Genomic DNA, 21,338 nt, shown 5'->3' with positions numbered 1-21,338 from the left:
TAGCCTGTGTCTAGCTCATAAATATAATTTTACATTCTTCTGAACTGAAACAGTGCTTAGTGTAAGAGACATGAAAAAAACATATAAGAATGATCATCAGAGGGGACAAAGTGAATGTCATCTGTCTTTTTATCCCAAGTCACATTGTGAAATAACTTTTCATCGTTATCTTAGATAATAAATTGCAATATAAACATATTTTTGCCTATTTGAGATGTGCATTACTGTACAGACTATTGCTGTTTTGTGATATTATTAGCTGCTTGAGATCAAATCTTATAATGGCTAGGAGGTGTACTGAGTATTTATGACATGCTTACACATTTTACAAACAATAACCTATGCAAATAGGTCAAAATTTTGATTTTCTATGAGATTTAAGTTTTGTTAGAATAACTGTGTTTTTCTTAAAATAGTTCCTCTTTTCATGCCCTAAACATTAAAATATTTGCTAGAGCATGTAACTGTCTCTGTTTACAGAAATTTTATGTGTGAAATCATAAAATAACTAGACGCACTTACGGATCTTCATGCAAAGGCTGATGAGCCTGGATCTTCTAAGGGATTGGCAGCCCTCTCAGCCAGTCCTGGTACTGCTTTGATTTTCACTAGTGCACAGCTGCCTTTAATAAGTGATCTTGATGTAATATGACAGGTATGAAAGCATGAAGGAAAGTGTTCCAGTAGTGATTTCCTGAAACTTTAAAGCTTAAAAGAGAGAAAGAGAGAGGCAGGACTGTGATTCAGTAGTGATGGTGGTTGGTTTATTCTGTGATTGTACACGTGAAAATGGCTAATAATCAGTGTTAGATTCATACGCGGGTGTTGTCCCCTTTTAATGAAGTGCTACATTGAAAACAAATAAAATCACTTATAAATTGATACTTACAGGCTTTGGGAGACATGATGAAACTTCCAAGTGTTTTGAACTGAAGAAAAAATACTTAGAGACCAAAAAATTGCAAATGTGTTATAAGGTACCTTAAAGACAGCTCTGGAGGACTGTGTGCCCTCTGCTCCATGAAATAATAAGTGTTTGAGTACTTGAGTTCTCACACAAAGAAAAATCAGTAAATGTGAGTATTCAATCTATTCAGTTGTGTTAACATTATGATAGTTAAGTATGCATACTTAATGTTTTCACATTTTATATATGGTTTTATGCCTACAAGACATTTCATTTATGTAGGTGAGTTCATAAGTTTTCCAATGAAGTTTCCATGCTATGTTACTCAGGGGAGCATCTGTTCAAAGGATTATCATTTCCATCAACTTCAGAAAATGCCTGCTTGAAGCCTAGCAAACATGAATTAGCATTTCTAGAGAGGTAAGGGCTATTAACATAGCAGAAAGAACAACTTCTCAATCTCTGCACAGTTGCATTCATAACGATTACTTCATCTGAGATTACAGATGGAAACAAACAAAAACCGTCCTATTAACATTCTAGTATTTCTCTGAAATATTTCTGAGAGCATCACAATAACATATATCAATACACATACAAAATACATGACTGTGTGGGGTGCTAGAAAGGTTTTCCTGGCATGAGTATGTATTGATCTACATAATTCATGAATGGTGAAGAATAGGACCATTATACACAGCAAAAAGAAGACAGCTCTGAATACTACCAAACTTCATGATGTGTCAGTGTCAAGCTTAGCTTTTCAGGGAGTCAAATAGATTTTATTCAAACATTAGAAAGTACAAGGTCAACCAGATTATTAAAATGAATATACAGTAAACAGATAGATTCATACCCTGTACTGAAGTTCATACAGAACTTCATTGGGTTAAGTGGTAGGTCCAGCTGTGTGACAAATGTCAACACTTGGCCCCTTGCCACAAGCCCTTTTAGAAACATCTCTATTATTTTTCCATAGGCTGTCAGGGCAGCGAACAATACAGTGCCAAATGATCCACCTTTTCCTTTTCATGTTGTGCACCAAATGTTGATACTTTTACAAACACTAAGAACCCTTTATTCCACAAGAAATAAAGATTTCACAACGATGTGGCCCTTAGGGATCTTTCCTGTTGTGCATTTATTTACTCCAGATAGTGTCAAAAAAATCAAACTTTCTAACTTGTTAGATAAAAAGTTGCTGAGTTTTGATGACTGCAGTTGAAGAGTCTGCCTGTATCAAGATATTATTAAGATACTATTAAAATATCTAATTGGATTGTAGTATTAAAAGAATATTGTTCAGATCTAGTTTTTATTAATGCATCTTTAGATTGCTGTAGAATATAGGTGGTTATCACAGTATGGCTATGAGGATAGTTCGTGGATTGGTCATGCCAATTCAATTCTCACTTCAAAGTGTTCATCTGCCAATAAGTACTGTCTCAGTTAACACAAAACTTTAAGCAATATTGAATTAGCCTATCTAGAGATTTGAATCATGCATCATTTTAATATCTAGATTATTTTAACAGGTATGTATGTATAGCTACAGCCATGTGCTAAATGAAAGAATGTCAAATTGATAGATTTACACTGTTTAAACAGAGAATTGCTTACTAACAGATTGAGAAAATGGGAAAACAAACAAAAAAAAATAAGCAGAGAGAAACATAAACATATACATGGAAAGGGAAGACACTTTATGCTAATTAAGAGCCAATAAAACAGGAATTCAGAAAAATATACAGAGAGAAAGACTAAGGAGGCCTTAGATCTAGAAAGTATGAAAATGTGTTTTGGCTGTTAGTGCTACAATGCACTTTCTAAGACATTTTGCTGACTGGAGAGCCATGGCAAGGTTGTTCCAGAAAGAAAACAGCTAATCAGATGACTGATAGAATAAAGGACCTTCTGATCTAATCTTTCTGTAAGTAATTTATGTACAATTTCCTTTTCCCTTCATTCATGTCTTTTAAAAAATTGCCTTTTTATTTTGAATATGATAAATACTTTTAAGTGCTCAGTTTTTGTTAAGTCAACTGGAATTCAAGATATTTGAGTAATAGTTACCAGTCAGCATTCCTTGACTTAAGCACAGCAAATTCTAGTCTGGGGTACCTGAAGCACTGTAACAAGTGCCCGTGCTTCTCTGCCTATCACTCAGTGAAAGTGAGTGCCTTTTTGAGATACATGGGCTGGGTACAACACCAGAGTCAACAGATCAGAGGCAGAAGTGTCTTGAAATGTTGGTGAAATGCAAGGTTCTCTGGCATGTAATAGGATCATAGAATGGCTTGGGTTGGAATGGATCTCAGGGATCATCTAGGTCCAATCCCCTGACATAGGAAGGATTGCCAATCACAAGATCAGGCACGGGATCAGGTTGCCCAGGGCCCCATCCAGCCCGGTCTTGCAAACTTCCAGGGACAGGGCATCCACAGCTTCTTTGAGCAGCCTGTTCCAGCACCTCACCACTTTCTCAGTAAAAAATTTCCCCCAGTATCTAATCTTAATCTCCCTTCCTTCAGTTTAAAATCATTCCCTGTTGTCCTATCACTACAAAAGTTGGTCACCCTCATGTTTATAGTCTCCCTTTAAATACTGGAAAGCCACAGTGAGGTCTCCCCAGAGCCTTCCCTTCTCCAGACTGAATTAATCCAGCTCCCTCAGTCTGTAAAGATATTGGGATACAAGACTGAACTACTATTTCTAAGCAAAACGTTTCATTTTACTTGTAATTTGATTGAGATTGATTTAAAAGCATTAGAAATCAATTGAAGGTTTTTCCCTGACTGTAATACACTTGAAATCCATATAATCAAAAGTGGTAAAATGCACATAGCAAAGTTAGAGATACACTTATCTTCACAGGCAAGACCTGAAGGATCAAAAAGTAGTATTTATTCTGTGTTCTGCTATGTAGTGATTCAGAGTTACATTATGTTTGATTGAAGTATACTTAGCAAAAAGTCTTATCACCAGTCTCAGAAGACAGCAAAATATGGAGGTTTTGCCAGGACAATTAGTGAAGGCCATAATGTCCACACTGAATTTGTCTAAATTAACACTAATCTACTGGGTAGTTCTCAGAGTGTTCTAGAAAGTTTAGCAAAACTTCATCAGCACTGTCAAAATCATCACTAAGAATTAAGCATTTATTCTAGAAATACAGATCTTAGTTCATAGACACACAAACAAGGTATGTACTTCAGATGTCTGGAAATAGGAGTTTCCAGATTGTAAACATAGTACAATCCTTAAGTAAAATAATTGCTAAGTACAGTCTTCAGGTGCAAAAAAATGTTCACCATTAATAAATAAAATACCTGTCCCTGAATGGTACGTGGAAACTTCCATTTGTTAATAAAATACTCTATTATCACTCAGTTTCATAGAGATGATTTTTTGCAGTGATGGGGTCAGAAGATCCAACATTCCAAAGCTGATACATCTGTGGAAGCCTTTCAAGCTTTCAGATAAAGCTTGTTCAACAAGCCTTCTAACATGATCACAAGACTACATTCTTTCTGTCCCCAACTTGTTTTGTTTATTATCAGAGCAGGTGTTTTATAACAATTAGAGGTTCTGAGGCAACCTTATCTTGGAGATGTAAGCAAATAGAGCAAGTACGCTACCAATTCATAGAGGATATTTTTTCTCTCTTAGAAGGACCATCTGGTAACTCAAAAGAAAATGTAGCTGAATGCTTCATACTTTTCTCTGAATAGAGTGACAGAATTAGTGCTACCCCTCTGGAAGTATTAGTGTTATATTAAATGGTTTTTCTATACCTTTGTTTCTTTTGTGGGTCTGGAAGAGCACTTTGACATTTCACCATATGCACAGTGTATTATGTATCAAGAAACCAAAGGATATTACTGAAGGGTTTTAGCAGGTTTTGTTTTTCAAAAGGAAAGATAATTTTACTGATGCTGGTTCCTTTTGCACAGATTTACCAATATGTTCTTTTATTCTCCTTTTGCCTTGGAATAAAACCTTAATTTCATATCTGCAAATTAATTCTTTGACGTCACTAGTATTGAAAGCCCTCTGGGGCCAGCTATTTACACCAGTGCCATTTTACAAGTATTGCAATCATGGATACATGACTAGATAAACTGATAAATGGTAGTAGCTTTAAGAAGATTAAATATTTTTTTGCTCTTTACATGATACATATGTTTTGCACAAATATTGCCTCATCTTTCTTTGTTTCTAATCTTCATCATTGCAGAACTGATTAATTGATTGATTGACTGTTCTAATTCATAGCAGTCTTTTTATTCACAGTAAGCGACCTTCTCTCACTTAAAACAGCAAAGCAGAAGTCTAAAAAAGAAGAAATTCAGATGGGCACTTTGAGTAGGATTCCTGGAATTATCCTGGATGTCATTGTGGAGTTTCTTTTATGGGGTGCTAGAACTCTCAGGTTGCTGACACTTTCTGGCTGGAAGGGACTTTGAGTGGTCCCACCCCCTTAATCAAGCAGGTTCAATACTGAACACAGACCAGTTTGCTCAGGGCTTTGACATATCTAGCCTAGAGAGGTCCAAAGATGGATGTTTCCCAGCCATGTGGTCCAACACATAGGATTCCAGGGCATGAATGTGATCCTCCAAAGAGGGGATAACTAAAAATAGACTGATTTCCTTTGATAATTATCTACCAAAATGCAAGGAGATAAGGAGATGATTTTTTTTTTTTTTTTTACTTTCTATACAGGATTTTTTTCTGTAAAGACTATATTTACAAGATTATATTTTGCATAAATTAAATATATTATGAAAGTGGATTGGCTGTTCTCTCTGAAAAAATGTGGGATAAAATTCTAAGAATGTCCCAAAGTGAATTTGAATGGATGCTCTGCTCTGTGCCTGATCATCCACATTGTATTGATGACCTGGGTTTTTATTTTGTTATATACAGAACACAACTGAACTGGAATTTATCTGACTGGAGACAACGTGACAAATGAAGAAGTCCAAGATCTGTCTGTTCAGTCCTGATTCATTCCACAGAACACTAGGAACTAGCTGAGCAGTTAGACTGAAAAACCTACTTATTCTGATCTCCCTCTATAGCCAATGGAGAGATGTGAACAACACTAAAGGATGAATCACATTTATGTAGGCTTAAAAATGATGTTTTGGAAGGAATTATTAGTTGAAAACTAATCATCCCTTCTAAGTGTGATGAATGAATGCTGCAGTTGAGTCAGTTTGTCCCTTTTGCCATCAAGGCAAAAGTTATCTCCTATGATGCACCAGCAGAGATGTGAGCTGAAATAGAACATTATTCAGGAAAAAAAATTCTTTTTGCAATGGAAGATTTAACTTTTCAAGAAACTCAGCCTATAAGCACAGGCTGCAATTTCCTCAACACTATGTGCTCAGACAAAAATGCACCTGGTTGTTTTCTTGGAACAAAATGTTTGGCAACAGTTCAGTAAATAAACATGCCAATTTCATTTGAGCAGATCCAAAATAGAAGATGTGTTTTGATTTTGTTCATGGAGAAAATTGTCTAAATTGAAGTTAATCTGCACCAAAAATCAAACAAAAATGATCAATTTATTTAGTCACCTGATTCAGAAAGCCTTCAGTCTGGTTCTTGGAGCACTGTTCTGTTCTACTATTATACATCAGACCTGAGGCTCTAACCAGAAAATCTTGGGCTACGTACACAGGAAAACAAGACTACACCTAGCAGCCATATATGACCATATTGTCTGCTTCATCCACAGCATGGTTATGTGCCAGGAAGAGGAAGTGTCTGTAATGATCCACATGAGTGTTTCCCTCAAAGACCATCCATTCTCCGCTGTATTTCTTTGCCTCCTCTGTAATGTAACTTCCAACGTGTACAACATTAGCAGAGGTTTAAGGGCAGAAGCTTTATCTCACTTGAAAGTATACTTTTTTCTCCTGGAAGAACATTGGCATATAGAATTGCAATAAGCACTCATATATAACCATATGCATTTGAAAATCGATATTATCATAGATCTCAGCATAACATCACCTCCCATTACAAGACAAAAAGACTCCTTCTTTGACACTGACAAAGTAAGCTTAAGGAATTTTTATGTGTTTTTTTTTAAAGCCATGCATCTTTTTCTCTCACAGAAAATAAATTAATATCCAGCTATACAAAATATTACAGTGTTTAGCCAGTTTAAACACTGAAGAAGAGTGAAGATATTAAAATGGTGAATAGTATGGAAAAGAATAGAATACAAAATAGAAAAATCTGTTATTTTTCTTGATTTTTTAAAATATTTTGGGAAATCTCAAGAACATATTTAAACAAAGGCAGAAAATCTCAAGAAAAAGTCCATGTATGCCCTAATATCTGGTACCTCCCTTCACAGATAAACTAATAAAATATAAATTGGTTTTGCATGTGCCATTTTGTAATGGTAGCGAGTCTGGTCCTCTCTGATTTCATGTCCTTAATGAACAAAACGGTGCAAATTAATGTATTATTCCTTTCACAGCTAGAGAAATTTTAAGTAGTAGTCTTTATTCTTCTCATAAATATATAACTTCTCATGTTGAAATAAGCATCTAAAAGAGAAATATTCTGAATTTAAATAGAATAAAAAATAAATCACACCGTGCAAGAAAAAATATAAGATAGGCAAAGGGGTCTTGTATTAGAAGACCCAATCTAGTAAAATCCCCTTCTCTAATTATGATGCACTTCTGCTTTTCTGTATTGTGATCCTCCTGAAAATAGAAACTTTATGTTTAATTGATTTATTTGTAATGATTCTGGCTCAGAGAAGAGACTCTTTGAAGCTGATTGATTACTGCAACAAGCTTAAGATTTCATACCACAACAAACCTTTTTGTACTAATAAACAGTGGGACAATAAAGCTCTGGGGCATGGTGTTTCCCTTCACATTAAAGTGAGGATTTGCAACATAAGTATGTGAGGGACATAGTTTATGTGCTCCCAAGAAGCAGGCATAATGAACTATTTCTTTTAATGGCAGATTATCCCTGTTTCTATTTCCTGGAGTGAAGACCTCGCAAATTGATGTATCTGTCCTCTGAGGTTTTCAGAGAGGCATTATGGCATTTTAAAATATTAATATGAGAGTACATTTAGCTGAAAGTAGCTAGTCTGGTAGTCTCTTGTGGCTGCCATACAGGTCACCAGAGACCTCCTGTCTCTCAAGGCAAATGATTTACTCTAAGTGTATCATTAAGATACACTTTTTTGGAATTTATGATAGTGCTTTCTTACAAAGTTATACCTTTTCTATAAAAATTTAAGCATTTTTATGCTATTTTCTCCCTTCACTCACTATTCCTTAAAAACCTGGTCAGTGTCATGGGCAAATTGAAAGTGCCACCCCCTGCGCTGCAGTAGTGGGTCTGTGTTGAACACTGATTAGCTAGGACTGGATGTCACATCTTGTTATAACTTTACATAGCTGAAAAATTTCCTAGGAGATTTGAAAAGAACTGCAATTATTCCTCCAATGGAAAAGGAAGAAAGAAAGGAAAAAGATAAACTCAGATGCAATAAATGTCTAGATATAAGAAATGGAAAAAGTATTAAACAAAATCACAGATACTAACAAGAGACTCAGTAAGTTTCCTATTATTCCACTTTCACATTTTCTTGTGGAAGACATGTGGTAACAAGGGTGGGTTTGTGACCTTCAGAACTTCCAAGAGGAATGTCACTGGTTCATCTTAGCATTGTTGGAAAAGTCCAGAATACAGGCAGATCTCATTTCTATCTATTGAAACTGGATTTGTGTTTGGCACTTTCACTGTCTCTTGCCTTCTTGTAGGTGCTGAAGAGAGTTTGGCTCTGCCCACACACCCATATTCTGGACATAATGGAGATAAATTCAGGGGATGAAGTCCTCACAGTGAGCTTCTTTTCTGGAGGCCGCACCCATTGCCATCTAAAATCAGTGCTCATCAGTACAAGATCATGACCTGGAAGACTAGAGGAGCTAACTTAAATACTAGTCTTTGTTTTCTGTCTTCAATTAAGCCTAAACAGATCTAAAGCAAAGGAGCACTGTAATACATTAGTTGAAGTGCAGTATTTTATATTAATACTACTACATTTGAAGAGTACCTGGCAGATTTCACCTCATTTCATTAGTCAGTTTTAGGTTAGCCATGCACAGAGAGTGCACAGAATAAAGAGTTCATTTGAACAAGAAACTGAAAGCTCAGAGAGAGTGCAGTTCAGTGGCACTGGCATGTACAATGTATCTCCAAGAAAATCATAAAAGCATCAATTAAATAATTCAAAAAAATTCATCCATTGCTAGCGCTGTTAAGACTGTGTTCATGACCTGGTACAGATCCTAAAAGTGTTGCTGAAGACCCCAGTCCTGTTTGCTTCAAATGGTTTATCTTAGCTGATGTTTTGGTCCCAGGTATGTGTATCATTTGTTTTAGTGCACTAGTATCCTCTCCAGCATGTGTGGTGGAGAGGAGCAGATGGGCCTGTGTTAAAGACAGAAGACCCTGGGGTGTCTGCATGCAGGAGAAATGCATCCATGTGACTTCAGAGCAAGGCATTAGATAGCTGCCACCTGCTCCTTTGTGCCACCGAATGGGTTAGCAGTTTGCTGCAGAAGATGGTAGAGAGGCAAATGGGGAATAGCTACAGACATCCTAGATTATGTGCTCCCTTTCCAAAGCTGGGGGATTTCAACTAGCCGTACAGTGAATACCAAGTCAACATGAGCTTCACATCCCTTTAACTACGCTGGGGGAACTCAGAATGGGCACAGCTGTAGCCACATTCCCTTCGGCATCTCAGTACTGAGGGCAGTCACAGGCACAGAGGGGCATGTGGAGCCAAATGCCAGTTCCCCCTGCTTCTCCCCAGTGTAAAACTCACCTGTGCTTGGCATCATGTACTTTCTCATCTCTAAATAAGGCAGATTGCACAGACTGTCACATCTGTAGAGGGAAACTAAATCAATCTTTATGATTGCCTGTTTTTAGATCTAAACTATGGCCCATGTTAATTTTTAAGTTACCCTTCAGCACATTATTTTCTGTTTTCAGTTACAGGCACTACCTTTATATTTATATGTGTAAATAAATAAATAATTTTTTCTAAATAATAAATGTTGTCAATACCTTGTCCAAAAGCTGAAGAGAAAAACAAATGTGATATTTAAAAAATGGATATCCTAGGGAAAATTTTAAATTTTTGAGAACTTTTTTTTTAATGGAAGTTGAGTGATCTTCCTTACATTTAGTTTTGAATAATTCTGATTCTTCTAGGTTTTCAAGAAACAAAGACTTTCCATTTTTTCAGTGACAAAACACATTCAATAAATAAATAAATAATCTTGAAAGAAATGAAGGGGGAAAAAAAGAGAAAGACAAGGAAAATTAAAAAAAAAAAAAGAAAAAACTCAAGGCCTGGAATGAATGAAGAGCAAACCCAAACTACTAATACAGTCAGAATTCTAGAAAAACAATCTATAAAAAATTATGAACTCTCTAAATTAGAATGATTTACCAGCTACTTTTTGAATAATTCCATTGATACCAAACTATTTCAGATGGTCAAATATTTCAGACAAGCATGTTTTTAAATTGTTTTTATAAGAGGAGTAAGAGATAGACTATTTCATTTATGAGATTGTTTTATTCTTTGTTTCATTTGCCTAGACCCATCTGTATTTCCACATTGATTGAAATCGTTGGAATAAAACAGCAAAGATTGTAAGCATAATAGGAAGTCCTGGAACATATTGACTGCCCTACCCTTTCATTTACCCTTGTTCAGTTGTTCATTAGAAACATTTCCGGGAATTATAAGTATTTCTTAGCTAGCTAGGTAAAAATCAGTTTTCTGTAGATAAAGAATCCTTATCATCAAAAGTGCAAAGGCTGATGGATAACCTTATTATTCTTTTCCTCCAGTTTTCATGTACATATACTCTCACAGGGTTTTTGTATGGAAAGATACGATCCAAATTTAGGTGGCACACATAACATCTATATAAAACTTGATGGTGCTGTTTCTGCATAGCACATCACAAAGAAGTTCCTGTAGAAAATATTACAGGACAATTTATTTTTCTCTCTTTTCTGCATCAGTCACAAATACAAATAACCATGGTTAATTCCACATTTAAATTGAGGAGGGAAGAGGATACCTTAAACAGTCTCCTTAAATATGATATGGGAGAAAGTAAGAGTGACGGCTCCTACAACAGTAACTGTGAATACTCCACTTGCAAAATAGATAATACAAGGATCTTGTCAACTGAAGCATGTGGGACAGAAGTATCAGAGAGCATCCATCCTCTTCTTGCTGTACTGAGGGAACACTTGTAACTTCTGCCCGTCAAGTACTTAGAGTGCCTACTAAGTGATATTGAAGGGATTTTTATCAGCAATCAGTTCAAATAAATTAAGCACTTTACTTTCCTAAAACTAATCTCAAATGCATCTTTAAATTTAACTTAAGCCAGAAGGTTGAACACTATCTGTTAGAAAATAAAAGTAAATACAACAAGAGCAATGAGAATTAAAGGAACTCTTAAAACTTCTTTTTGTTAACTTATCTCCTTCTATTCCTTAAATATCAGCAAAAAAAATAGTTATGTCTGGAGATAGTGGTCTTTTCTTAAGGACTGTATATAATATCCTAGAAGCAAAACCAAGCAATTAATGTGATTTCACTTTTAATGGAAATTGTGCCCATGTACACATCTCTAAATACTTAACAGTGGCTATCATTTGTCAGTGGAATGGAGATTCAATGTCTTTAAACATCTACTCCTTCAACATCAATCCAATCATGCATCTGTCCATGCAGACCTGGCACAAGTTTAGTCAATAAACAATGGTATTGCTGCAAGACTGAGAGCTTGTGTCATTCGTGTGGAGCAGCCACTTTTTCTGGGCTTGCAGAGTACTTTGCATATCTACCTAAGAGCTATTAGATGAGATCTGTCAAGTCTTTATTTCTAAGCCTGGAGTTTTACAATCAAAATACTGTGTTTCAAAACCTGTAGTTAGTTCAACTACAAGTTACTGGCTAGTGCTCCCTCGGTAAAGAATAATTCTCCGTATTGGAAGCCCAGGTGTGTGAAGATCCAGAGTTTATATTAATCAAGACATCAGAGTCAGGACTGGATTTGTCACCTGATTTCAGTTATCTTAAATTAATAAATAAACTTCAGCTATCTTAAACTAATAAAACCAGTATAAAACTGCAGTCTGTTCTTTTTGATAGTCAATGAGAAGGCTCAAGCATCTGAAGGGCGATCTATCCCATCTTTCTTTGACATTGATGTTATGAAAGAGAAACCTCTATCCAGGTATATCGAGTTCTGTGATGATTACAGAACAAAGCTGGAGAACTTATGTAGACTAACTTGCTGCCACTAAAGCTAGGTAGGATGAAACAGTCTTGGCAATCATCATTATGTCTTTTTACCTTAAACCTTGCTTATTGACTTTTGCCAATATGTTTCAGTTGTCACTTTTACCTTCTTTAGACAAAATCCCTGCAGAATACAGGCCAATAGTCCATGATGAAGAGAGACTCCAACTAAATTCAACAAAGGATATGACTGGCAGAAAAAAAAGATTGATTTTTTTTTTAAACTAAGTATTCAAGCTTCCTTTAAGGATAAGGAGATGTTAAGTATATGTCCTACGATAGACAAATGTATGCAATTTCAAAGTGCTCTTTCATTCTGGAAATTAATTTTCAAGCCTTTAGTCTAACATTTCAAATATATCAACCAATGTCTCCTCAAGGTTGTGGTCAGCGCAATTGCTCTTATTTTATACAAAAAATGACAAAAGAATCAGTCAATCTCACCAGTGTATTCATGCATATTTTCACATTGCACAAAATTCCTCTATATAGTCACTTAAAATTCATTCTCATTTATAACTTGAGGACATTTTTCATTATATATATAAAACTAATTGCTAATATTATGAGATAATGAAAACTGTGTTATGGGTGTACTGAATATAGGTTCCATCACATTTTTGCACGTAACATATGTATCCATGCATATTGTCTGAGAGGAACATAAGTCATTTTTAATAAATGTGTGGAAAAGGTCTGAGGTGAAATGAGGTTGGTGGTTGGGGCTCAGATTCTAATAAGATAAATTAGGACTACTCACTCAGCTAACACTTGGAGCAGTTGTCAGCAGTCTTGGTTTTAAAAAGAAGAGAAGATTGAAGAAAAGATTTAAAGATGAACAAGCCATGTAGGCTAAAATACCCACTCCTTTCAGTAGAGAGGGATTCTGTAGGGTCAAAGTTGAGGAGTGATGAGAAGAGCATTAACAAATCTAGCAATTTACAATTGAGATATATTCTCATAGGCATTAATTACATCTTCAGAAGGCATAAATTGGGATTCAAAAGGGCCAATTCTTCTAACATTAGGAGAGAATCTAGCCTTATCCTTTAATTTAAATGTGAATTTTCAAGTTTCCAATGTTTCAAAATTTGTATGAACAACAATTATCCCTTAGAGTCCTGTAACTCCTTGTCATACAGATCTCCACATCATTGCTTCAGAGAATTTCATGTGTGAAAGTACCACAGAAGGGGCCTTTAATTTTCAAATAGAATATTTGATAAATTATGCTGCTGAATCCATAGTGTTAATTCTCTACAGCGTTGTTTATAAAATAACTGGTATTACATACATACTGCACTGTAAATTGGTCAGATTTTATCGTTTATTTTAACAAATGGATAGGGTTGCATTAGCATTTGGGAAAATGTATAAATATTGATTTGAAAACCTGGTGTGTACAATAAAAAAGCAACCCTTATAACCCTTTTAGAGAAACTCAGTCATAAATAAAGTTCATCTCCTTTTTTTTCACTGAAACAATTAATACATAATTCATCCTGGAAGTATTATTATCCTGTTGTTACCAATAGCGACTGAAGTACCTGAGCACAGCTAAAAGTATTCTGTGAAGATTATATTTATTTGTATATCTGAAGAAGGGATGGAATCATAATTGCAACAAGATTTTATTTGTGGTGCAATCTATAAGGGTGACTTTTAATAGTTCTGCATGATCTGAGTGCAAAAGGATGCAGCTGACAAATGTTTGCATTATTCCGACCATGGTGAAAACAAAATCAATAAATGCATTTTTGGAACTAAGGAAACAGTTATGTATTATCCTAGGTCATGTCATGTTCATTTACTTTATATCTTCCTGTATGCAGAAAGCTCTGTTCAAGAATATTAATGGTATGCAGCTGTATATACGAGTGCTACTCCAAAAGCACTGCCTCCTATTATACGACCTTGGCCTGTGACATCAGTGGTGAATGCTGGTGGTGTGACAGTAGAGGTTGAGCCTTCCTGCCAGTAGCCCACTGCATTTTGTTGCCGTGTGACAGATGGCTGCAGAGGGGAAGTCTGACACAATGACGTCTGACATGGAAGTGCAGGTGAAGCAAAGGTATGTCATTGAATTTCTCCATACAGAAAAAAATGGCACCAATTGACATTCATCAGTACTTTCTGAACATGGATGGAGACCAAAGAGTGGTTGTGAGCACGATGAAGTGGTGGTGGGTATATTTCTTTAGTGGTGACAGTAGGTCACCCCTGTGGGAACAGATTGTGAATAGCACAGAATGGAAGCTCTTGTTCATCACTGGGAAAAACACACGGCTGATGGTGGTTGTTATGCTGAAAAATAGTGTTTTCTAGCTGAACATTCGCTCTATCAAACAATGTTACTGTGCTCTTCATACCTGTTGTAATTTCCTAGGTAATAAATAAGAAGCATTATTTCCAGAGAGCAATCCATCTTTTTTATTAAGCAAAGTTTGTTCAAGTAGAATATTAACTGGTTGACTACCACACATGTATAGTCACGTCAAACAAAACTGTTCTAAATTTTAAAAGATGTATTTCATTTTGGATGAAATCAAACAGCATCATAGTCTTCTGCTCTGAGATTTGGGTTTGAAATCTCATGTTACAGCTCCCAGTTATACTACCAGCTCTCTCCTGCACTCACTCAGCTGAAAGCAAGAGGATAGCTAACACTTCATCATACACTGTGAAGGTTAAATGTACTCAGAGGAAAAAGAGCACAGGGAATTTTTTCCATGCCCTCTAGGGCCACAAATAGCACCATGCTTTAGATGGGTCTCATGTACCTGACATATCACAACTCTAGGGAGAATGACAACATAAAGTCAGTAACCATATTTAATAAAGCTTCAGGGCCACTAACTGGCTACCGTAAATGGATGGTAGCATGTGTTAGCTGGAAGACAAGAAGATAATGAAGAGATATCAAGAGATAGATATAAAATAAATGCTTTTCAACTATTGGAAGTCACAGTATCATCTGAGTAGTTGATAACATTTCTAAAATACTTGACTTTGCTACTAAGGTTAGAAAAGAAAAAGTTTCTTCACAGAAAGGCTGCTTTTTTAGCAAAAATATCTGGAATGTTCAAAAAAATCTTTTCATTTTAGCACGACTGCTTTTTACATCCTGGTTAATTTATAAATAAATGTTCAGAATTAGATCAAATAAATTTTGCTTTTCCGTTATCAAGAAAAAACTGATAGGAACAACCTTTTCTACTCAGTGAATTTCTAACGGTTAAACTGGGTATGATAGAAGGTTTTCAATCTCTGTAATCACCAAAATCTAAGAAACTGTATGTACAGTTAAAACGGATCCTTGCAGTACATTCATATTACATGCAAAAACAGAAGAACATGTCAAAAAGACATATGATTCCCTTACGAAAAGCTTTGTATTTAATTTAAAATGTTCCTTTTTGATATTTTAGGATGAAGAGATGTTAGAACATTTATGAGCAAGCACATATTGAAAATCTCATCTGCATTTAGTTGCCTAAAGAATCAACAATTAAGTGCGTGAACAAAATGTGATAATGTTACAGCCTTAGATTACTTCTCCTCATAAAAGTTTAGCATACCAGCCTGACTGAAGAGTTGAAATATTGACACAGAAATGCACATTAATATATGGATCTGTATCTTGACTATATTCTTTTCAGTTTATACCTTGAGAAAATATCCTTAAAATAATAAATGTAGAAAAGGGTAGTTTGACTAAACTCCTTTTGTATATTTACAAATACAAACATTAGATTTGGTTCTATTTTACTGAGAGCTACAAATCTGAAAAACATTGCTTCCGTAGGACAAACAGTGTATTTGAAATATAGTTGTCTGGAATCCAAGATAATTTCAAGCCTAGGGTAATAAAAACTTTTCAGTGGCACAAGGGATTTTATTTTATTAAATTAGCTTACTTATCTCTAATACTTGAACTTGAGTGGTTTGTAGCGTAAAAATAAATAGTGCCATTTCCGGCACATATATCCTATGTAATGGTAAAGAATCCTTAAACGTTCTACTCTTATTCATGAAATAACTTCTTTAGCTATTTTTGAACAAAATGTTGAAAGAAACATAGAAAGCAAATATATGTTTTCTTTACAGAGCTGGCTATTCATGCCTTTGAACATCATATATGGGGTAGAATGAAATTGCTTCATTTTAGCCTATGGATACAAAGAATAAATAAAAAATCTCTCTGAAATATGGAATAGTTTCTGTCTATGCATAAACAAAGACTGAAGATCTTCCCCCAGGATCACTTTATTTCAGAAAAAAAAAAGAAGAGGGAACTGAAAACAGATATTGAAAAACATATATATGCTTTAGTCTTAAATATTGTTAAAATTGCTTATGAAACCCTTGTCTAAATGGAGTACTTGATTCAAGATGAATGAATTTCAAGAGTTTGTGACATTCATTTTATCTGAAGTTTCTAAAGAAAACTCCCTCTAGACATAAAAGCTTTTCTCAGAGTGATACCTGAACTCTCACCACATCATCTTGTTTTTGGAAGAGTTCCTATGGTTATATTTCCAAAGGAGAGCTATGTAAGTAAAATAAAATACCATCCTTCTCATCACCAGATGATCTTTCCTGTAAAAAGCACCAGTACATTCTTCTCCTTGTTTTTAATTCATTTAAAAAAGGTTTCTACCTTCCATTATTACAATATAATTCTCCCTGAGGTGCTGTAATTAGAGTCTTCTAAATTGTGATGCCTAAATAGTGATATGAGTGACAAATATCTTTGAAAACCATGTTCCTTTCCTAACAGAAAAAGGACAGGAGTTATCCCTAAGATTCATCTGCCCTTTCAGTCCTCTCAGTGAACCACGTCAGTAACAATGTCCTCTGCCCTGACTGTGGTAGCGCAGGGGAAACTTCAGCGTTCCTTGCCAAAAGAGCGCAGTTCAGGCAGTGTGGTTTACTAGACAAACAACAGGAGACATTCTCTCACAAAAGCTTCAATTTAAAATCAGCCTGTACCATGACTTCATTCATCCTTGTAATGGTAACTAGATAGGCCCCTTCTCCTTGAGGAAGGTACAGAAGCTGTGTCCCCATTACACAATCTGTCACTAGATTTCCTGCTAGGAGAAATATCATAGTATTGCATTTGCCTTCCCATAAACATTTAATGTCTCCGAATGTCCACATAATTTTTTGAATATTAATTTAGAGGAGGAAACCAGATACCAGAGTTACTTTTTCTTCCTTACAGAGTTGACATACTGAAGATGTATTCCAGAATGTTCTGCAAGTTGTTATTGCTTAGTCTTCTGTTCTTGAATGATATGTACAGAAAAAAAAGTGATTGCTCACTGTTTTGATGGCAGTTATATTAAGTTAAAGAAGTAAAAGGCTAAAATTGAGGACACTTACAATTAAAACAAAGAAATATTCTCAAAATGCAAGTCCTGTTGATACGAAAAAACCTCCGTCATGGTATACTGAAATTATTTGAATCATTTAAAACCAATCTGAAGAATTATGGGAATATTATAACATGAAGGATGATACAAAGATACTTGTAAACAACGTTGCAGGTCTTCTCATCTCTGATTCCTCTCTGTTTAACCAGGCATTTTTTATTCAACCATTTCTATGCAGTTTTGCATGACAAAGGCCAAAAATTTTGCTCTGTATTTCATTCTAGTCATTCTCAAAGACAATGTGATTCCATTAAATTTTATCAAGGCAGTTTCTGTGAAGCTGTTGTTACAAATATGACACAGAAAAAGTAATTCAGACTGTAAGTTTAAAGTGAAACCCAACTGAAAGTTAACTGGAGATTTTGTGAGAAAAAATATGTCTGATCCAGTACATGGAAGAGTCAGAACTAAATATCAATACAGTAATAAGTGTATTCAATTATTAGATGCCAGCTCTTCAGGTGAAGTTTCACAGTGATTATAACATAACTGCCTGTACCAACATTAAGCGATTTTTGTCAGTAATCTACCTTCTTCAACAGAGGAATTAGAAATTAAGAAATTAAGAAAAAGTACTAAAGACACAATGGTTAAAAATTCAGCATTAAAACTTCAAATATGAATATTAATCTGTTTGCTTTAGGGTTCCAGTTCAGTCCCACTGTTATTAACAAAGGTCAGAAAACATTTAAATACTGAGCTTCTCTGTCCAAATACTTATTGAATCATATTTTTAAGCAGTGGATGATTCCAGTACCATTTCAAAGGTATGTTTGATAATGCTCAGATCTCCTGTATAAGGACAACTAATACAGCGTTATATCATTATTCACATAAAATTCATAAATACATACAATATCTATAATATGGATAGGTGAAATTATGTTTGTGTTTTTAGAGAGTGTTTTTTATATTTCTAATCTCTAAGCAGTTTCTGAATTTTCACTGACTGCATTCTCATATAATTGAAAGGTTCCTGAAGATTTAGCCTGTCACCTTCAATCTTCCCTTTTCAAGCACTGCCATCATAACTTAAGGTACGTAACATTTTCTCAGTGATTTTCTGCAGCAAGAGCTTCTGTGCATGTCAAATCAAGTATGTCAAAGCAGGCTTCCATAGGATAAATTTCAGTTGTTTTCAGTTTCTCAGAAGAGTTATTCATACCTTTTTTCAAGAGAAAAACTTTGCTTTTACTAATGTGTTTCAATAATGGAAATAGAGATAGGGCCATAAAGATGTTTTATATAATTCAAAAAATATAAACTAGAGGATTGAGTATTAGTTCCTTCAGCTTCTGGGAATAAACAGAAACAAGTAGTGAGTATGAGTACATACCTGTATAGAAAACAATATAGATAGCTTGCATGCATAAAAGTTCACATGAATAAACAAACAAGTGACAAAGAGCAGATGTCAGGAGCTAGAAGACAAGGAAGTCATTGCTTTAAGGAAGACCTAGACTCCTTCTACATCCAAAGTCAACAGGATTTTCAAAGTTTCACCATTGTTTTCCAAATTGCTCTGCAGCCTAAATAAAAAAGAAAACAAAATGGGAATAGGTTAATGAGACAAATACAGATCAGTGCATTTAAAAGTTAATTCAGAAGTTCAGCATCAACCATCTCAAAATGTAATGATGTTAGAGTATATATTCAAGCAGGAAAATCATTTTCACATCTCCTTGAGAGTCCTCACATAGCAAGGAGAGGGCAGACACTGTTCCCTTACGTATTGCTGATGCTCAGCTGTACCACACTGAAAGCATCTTAGATTGGGTTTCCTACAACATGACTATTCCATGAATGAGTCAATACGCCACAAGGCCTTCACATTCTGAAATGTAATTTAAAGTGATGGAAACACAAAGCCTGTATTTGAAAGCACTGAGAAAACAGTTCTGTTAAAATATTACCTGCAGGTTTGTGTGGATCTGTAATGTGTTAAACATATGAAGGAGAAGGAACCCTCCAAGTTCCTGTTTCACAATGTGAATATTGAATAATCTGACTCTTCTTTGTTTGGGTCATGAAGTTTGAATAATTAAACAATAAGTCATTTGAGCTCTGTTGTGTCACCAACTAATTACTACATTTATGTTTGTCAATAGCAAAGCCACAGTAGTATTTTAAATTCCATTTGTTGTGCTTTAGCTTAATGCTTACTGTTACTTTTCCTCCACATTTTTTCCCGTCATGAAAATTAACCCACAATATATCTTTCTGGAAAGAAAATAAACAGCTCCCTTGCCAAGCCTTTCATTACACTGCTTCTTTCCATCATGAATTGTGATCTAACAGTAGCCTAGTAAAAAGCCAGGGCCCTTGAAGTGTTGTGCTAATTTGATTAATACGTAGTTACATCCTGTTATGATGCACTTTGCCTTATGCATTTTAAATGGAAAATGCAGAGTGGATTACATTTGTGTTAAAAACACAGCACACGAAATGAACTGCACAGAAAGTGGGTTATAATAACAAGCACCACAACCACTTTATAAACATGTAAAAGGTTATTGCTTGCAGGTTAATGATAATTGTACCAAAATACATGTTTTTATAACAATTAAGAGGTCAATATAAATACTAGTGAGATTCATACAGCTGCTGGAAGAAATACTTACCTGATTTAAATTTCTTGATTAAAAACAAAACAAAAACTATGGTCAAAAGAATCCTCTAAATTAATATACTTCTACTCATCCCTGCAAGTTCTCTTGGGCTTGAAGTCTCTCCTAACTCAGCTTCCGTCAAACCTGAAAAGAATTTGACGTGCTTTTCCCTTCTTTTTAAATGAAGAGTTAAATTTGACTTCTATGTTAGTATCAAGTACAAGATTTTGTGTAGTAAGGCGCGCTACTGCAGAGCAGATCTTGTACAGATATATTTTGGATTTCTTTGTTCCCTTATCTTGATTAAAAAAAAAAAAAACAACAACAAAAAAAAACTGTTGTCTTCTCATAGTACCTTGACATGCTAATATTCACTGTAGAATAAGAAATAGATCACTACACAGTCTTGTTTTTCAGATCTCACAGTTGAAAAAATGGATCAACATGAAATTTTGTGCATCAGTCTGCTTTAAAGAGTTACATAATTATTGCACCTACTAAATTTGCCACCAGTATAGTACAGTTTCCATAGACTTGAGTGAGATCCCAATCAGAACAGCCCTTTTATGTACTTGTATTAAAACAGATAAAATATCACATAAGCAGTGATGACCCTGAAACCCAAATATACATTTTAAAAATCCAGATATTGATTATGATTTTAGCAGGAACAGCACATAGATTGTATTTCACGTTTTACAGATCTGCTTGAAAGCAGAAGGGTGTCATTCCATTAACTCATCATGTTTTCATGTCTTTCAGTATTTAGCGTCACTATATCTCCAGTTTGCTTGCTCTTAGAAGCTTACTGACTCCTCTCTTTATTTTAGGTGAAAAAGGCGGAATGTAGCATCATTTTATTGAAGGGGAGTTGTAGGAAAGGACACAGAATTAGGTAAGAAAGAATTAAATTACTGAAAACAACAAAAAGTGTGGGGCCTATTTCTTCCTATTGTATGATTTTGTTGCCAAATTCAGGGTGACTGACA

Source organism: Numida meleagris, chromosome Z (assembly GCF_002078875.1).
Source record: "Numida meleagris isolate 19003 breed g44 Domestic line chromosome Z, NumMel1.0, whole genome shotgun sequence".
Lineage (NCBI taxonomy): Eukaryota > Metazoa > Chordata > Aves > Galliformes > Numididae > Numida > Numida meleagris.
This window is presented reverse-complemented; position numbering follows the sequence as displayed.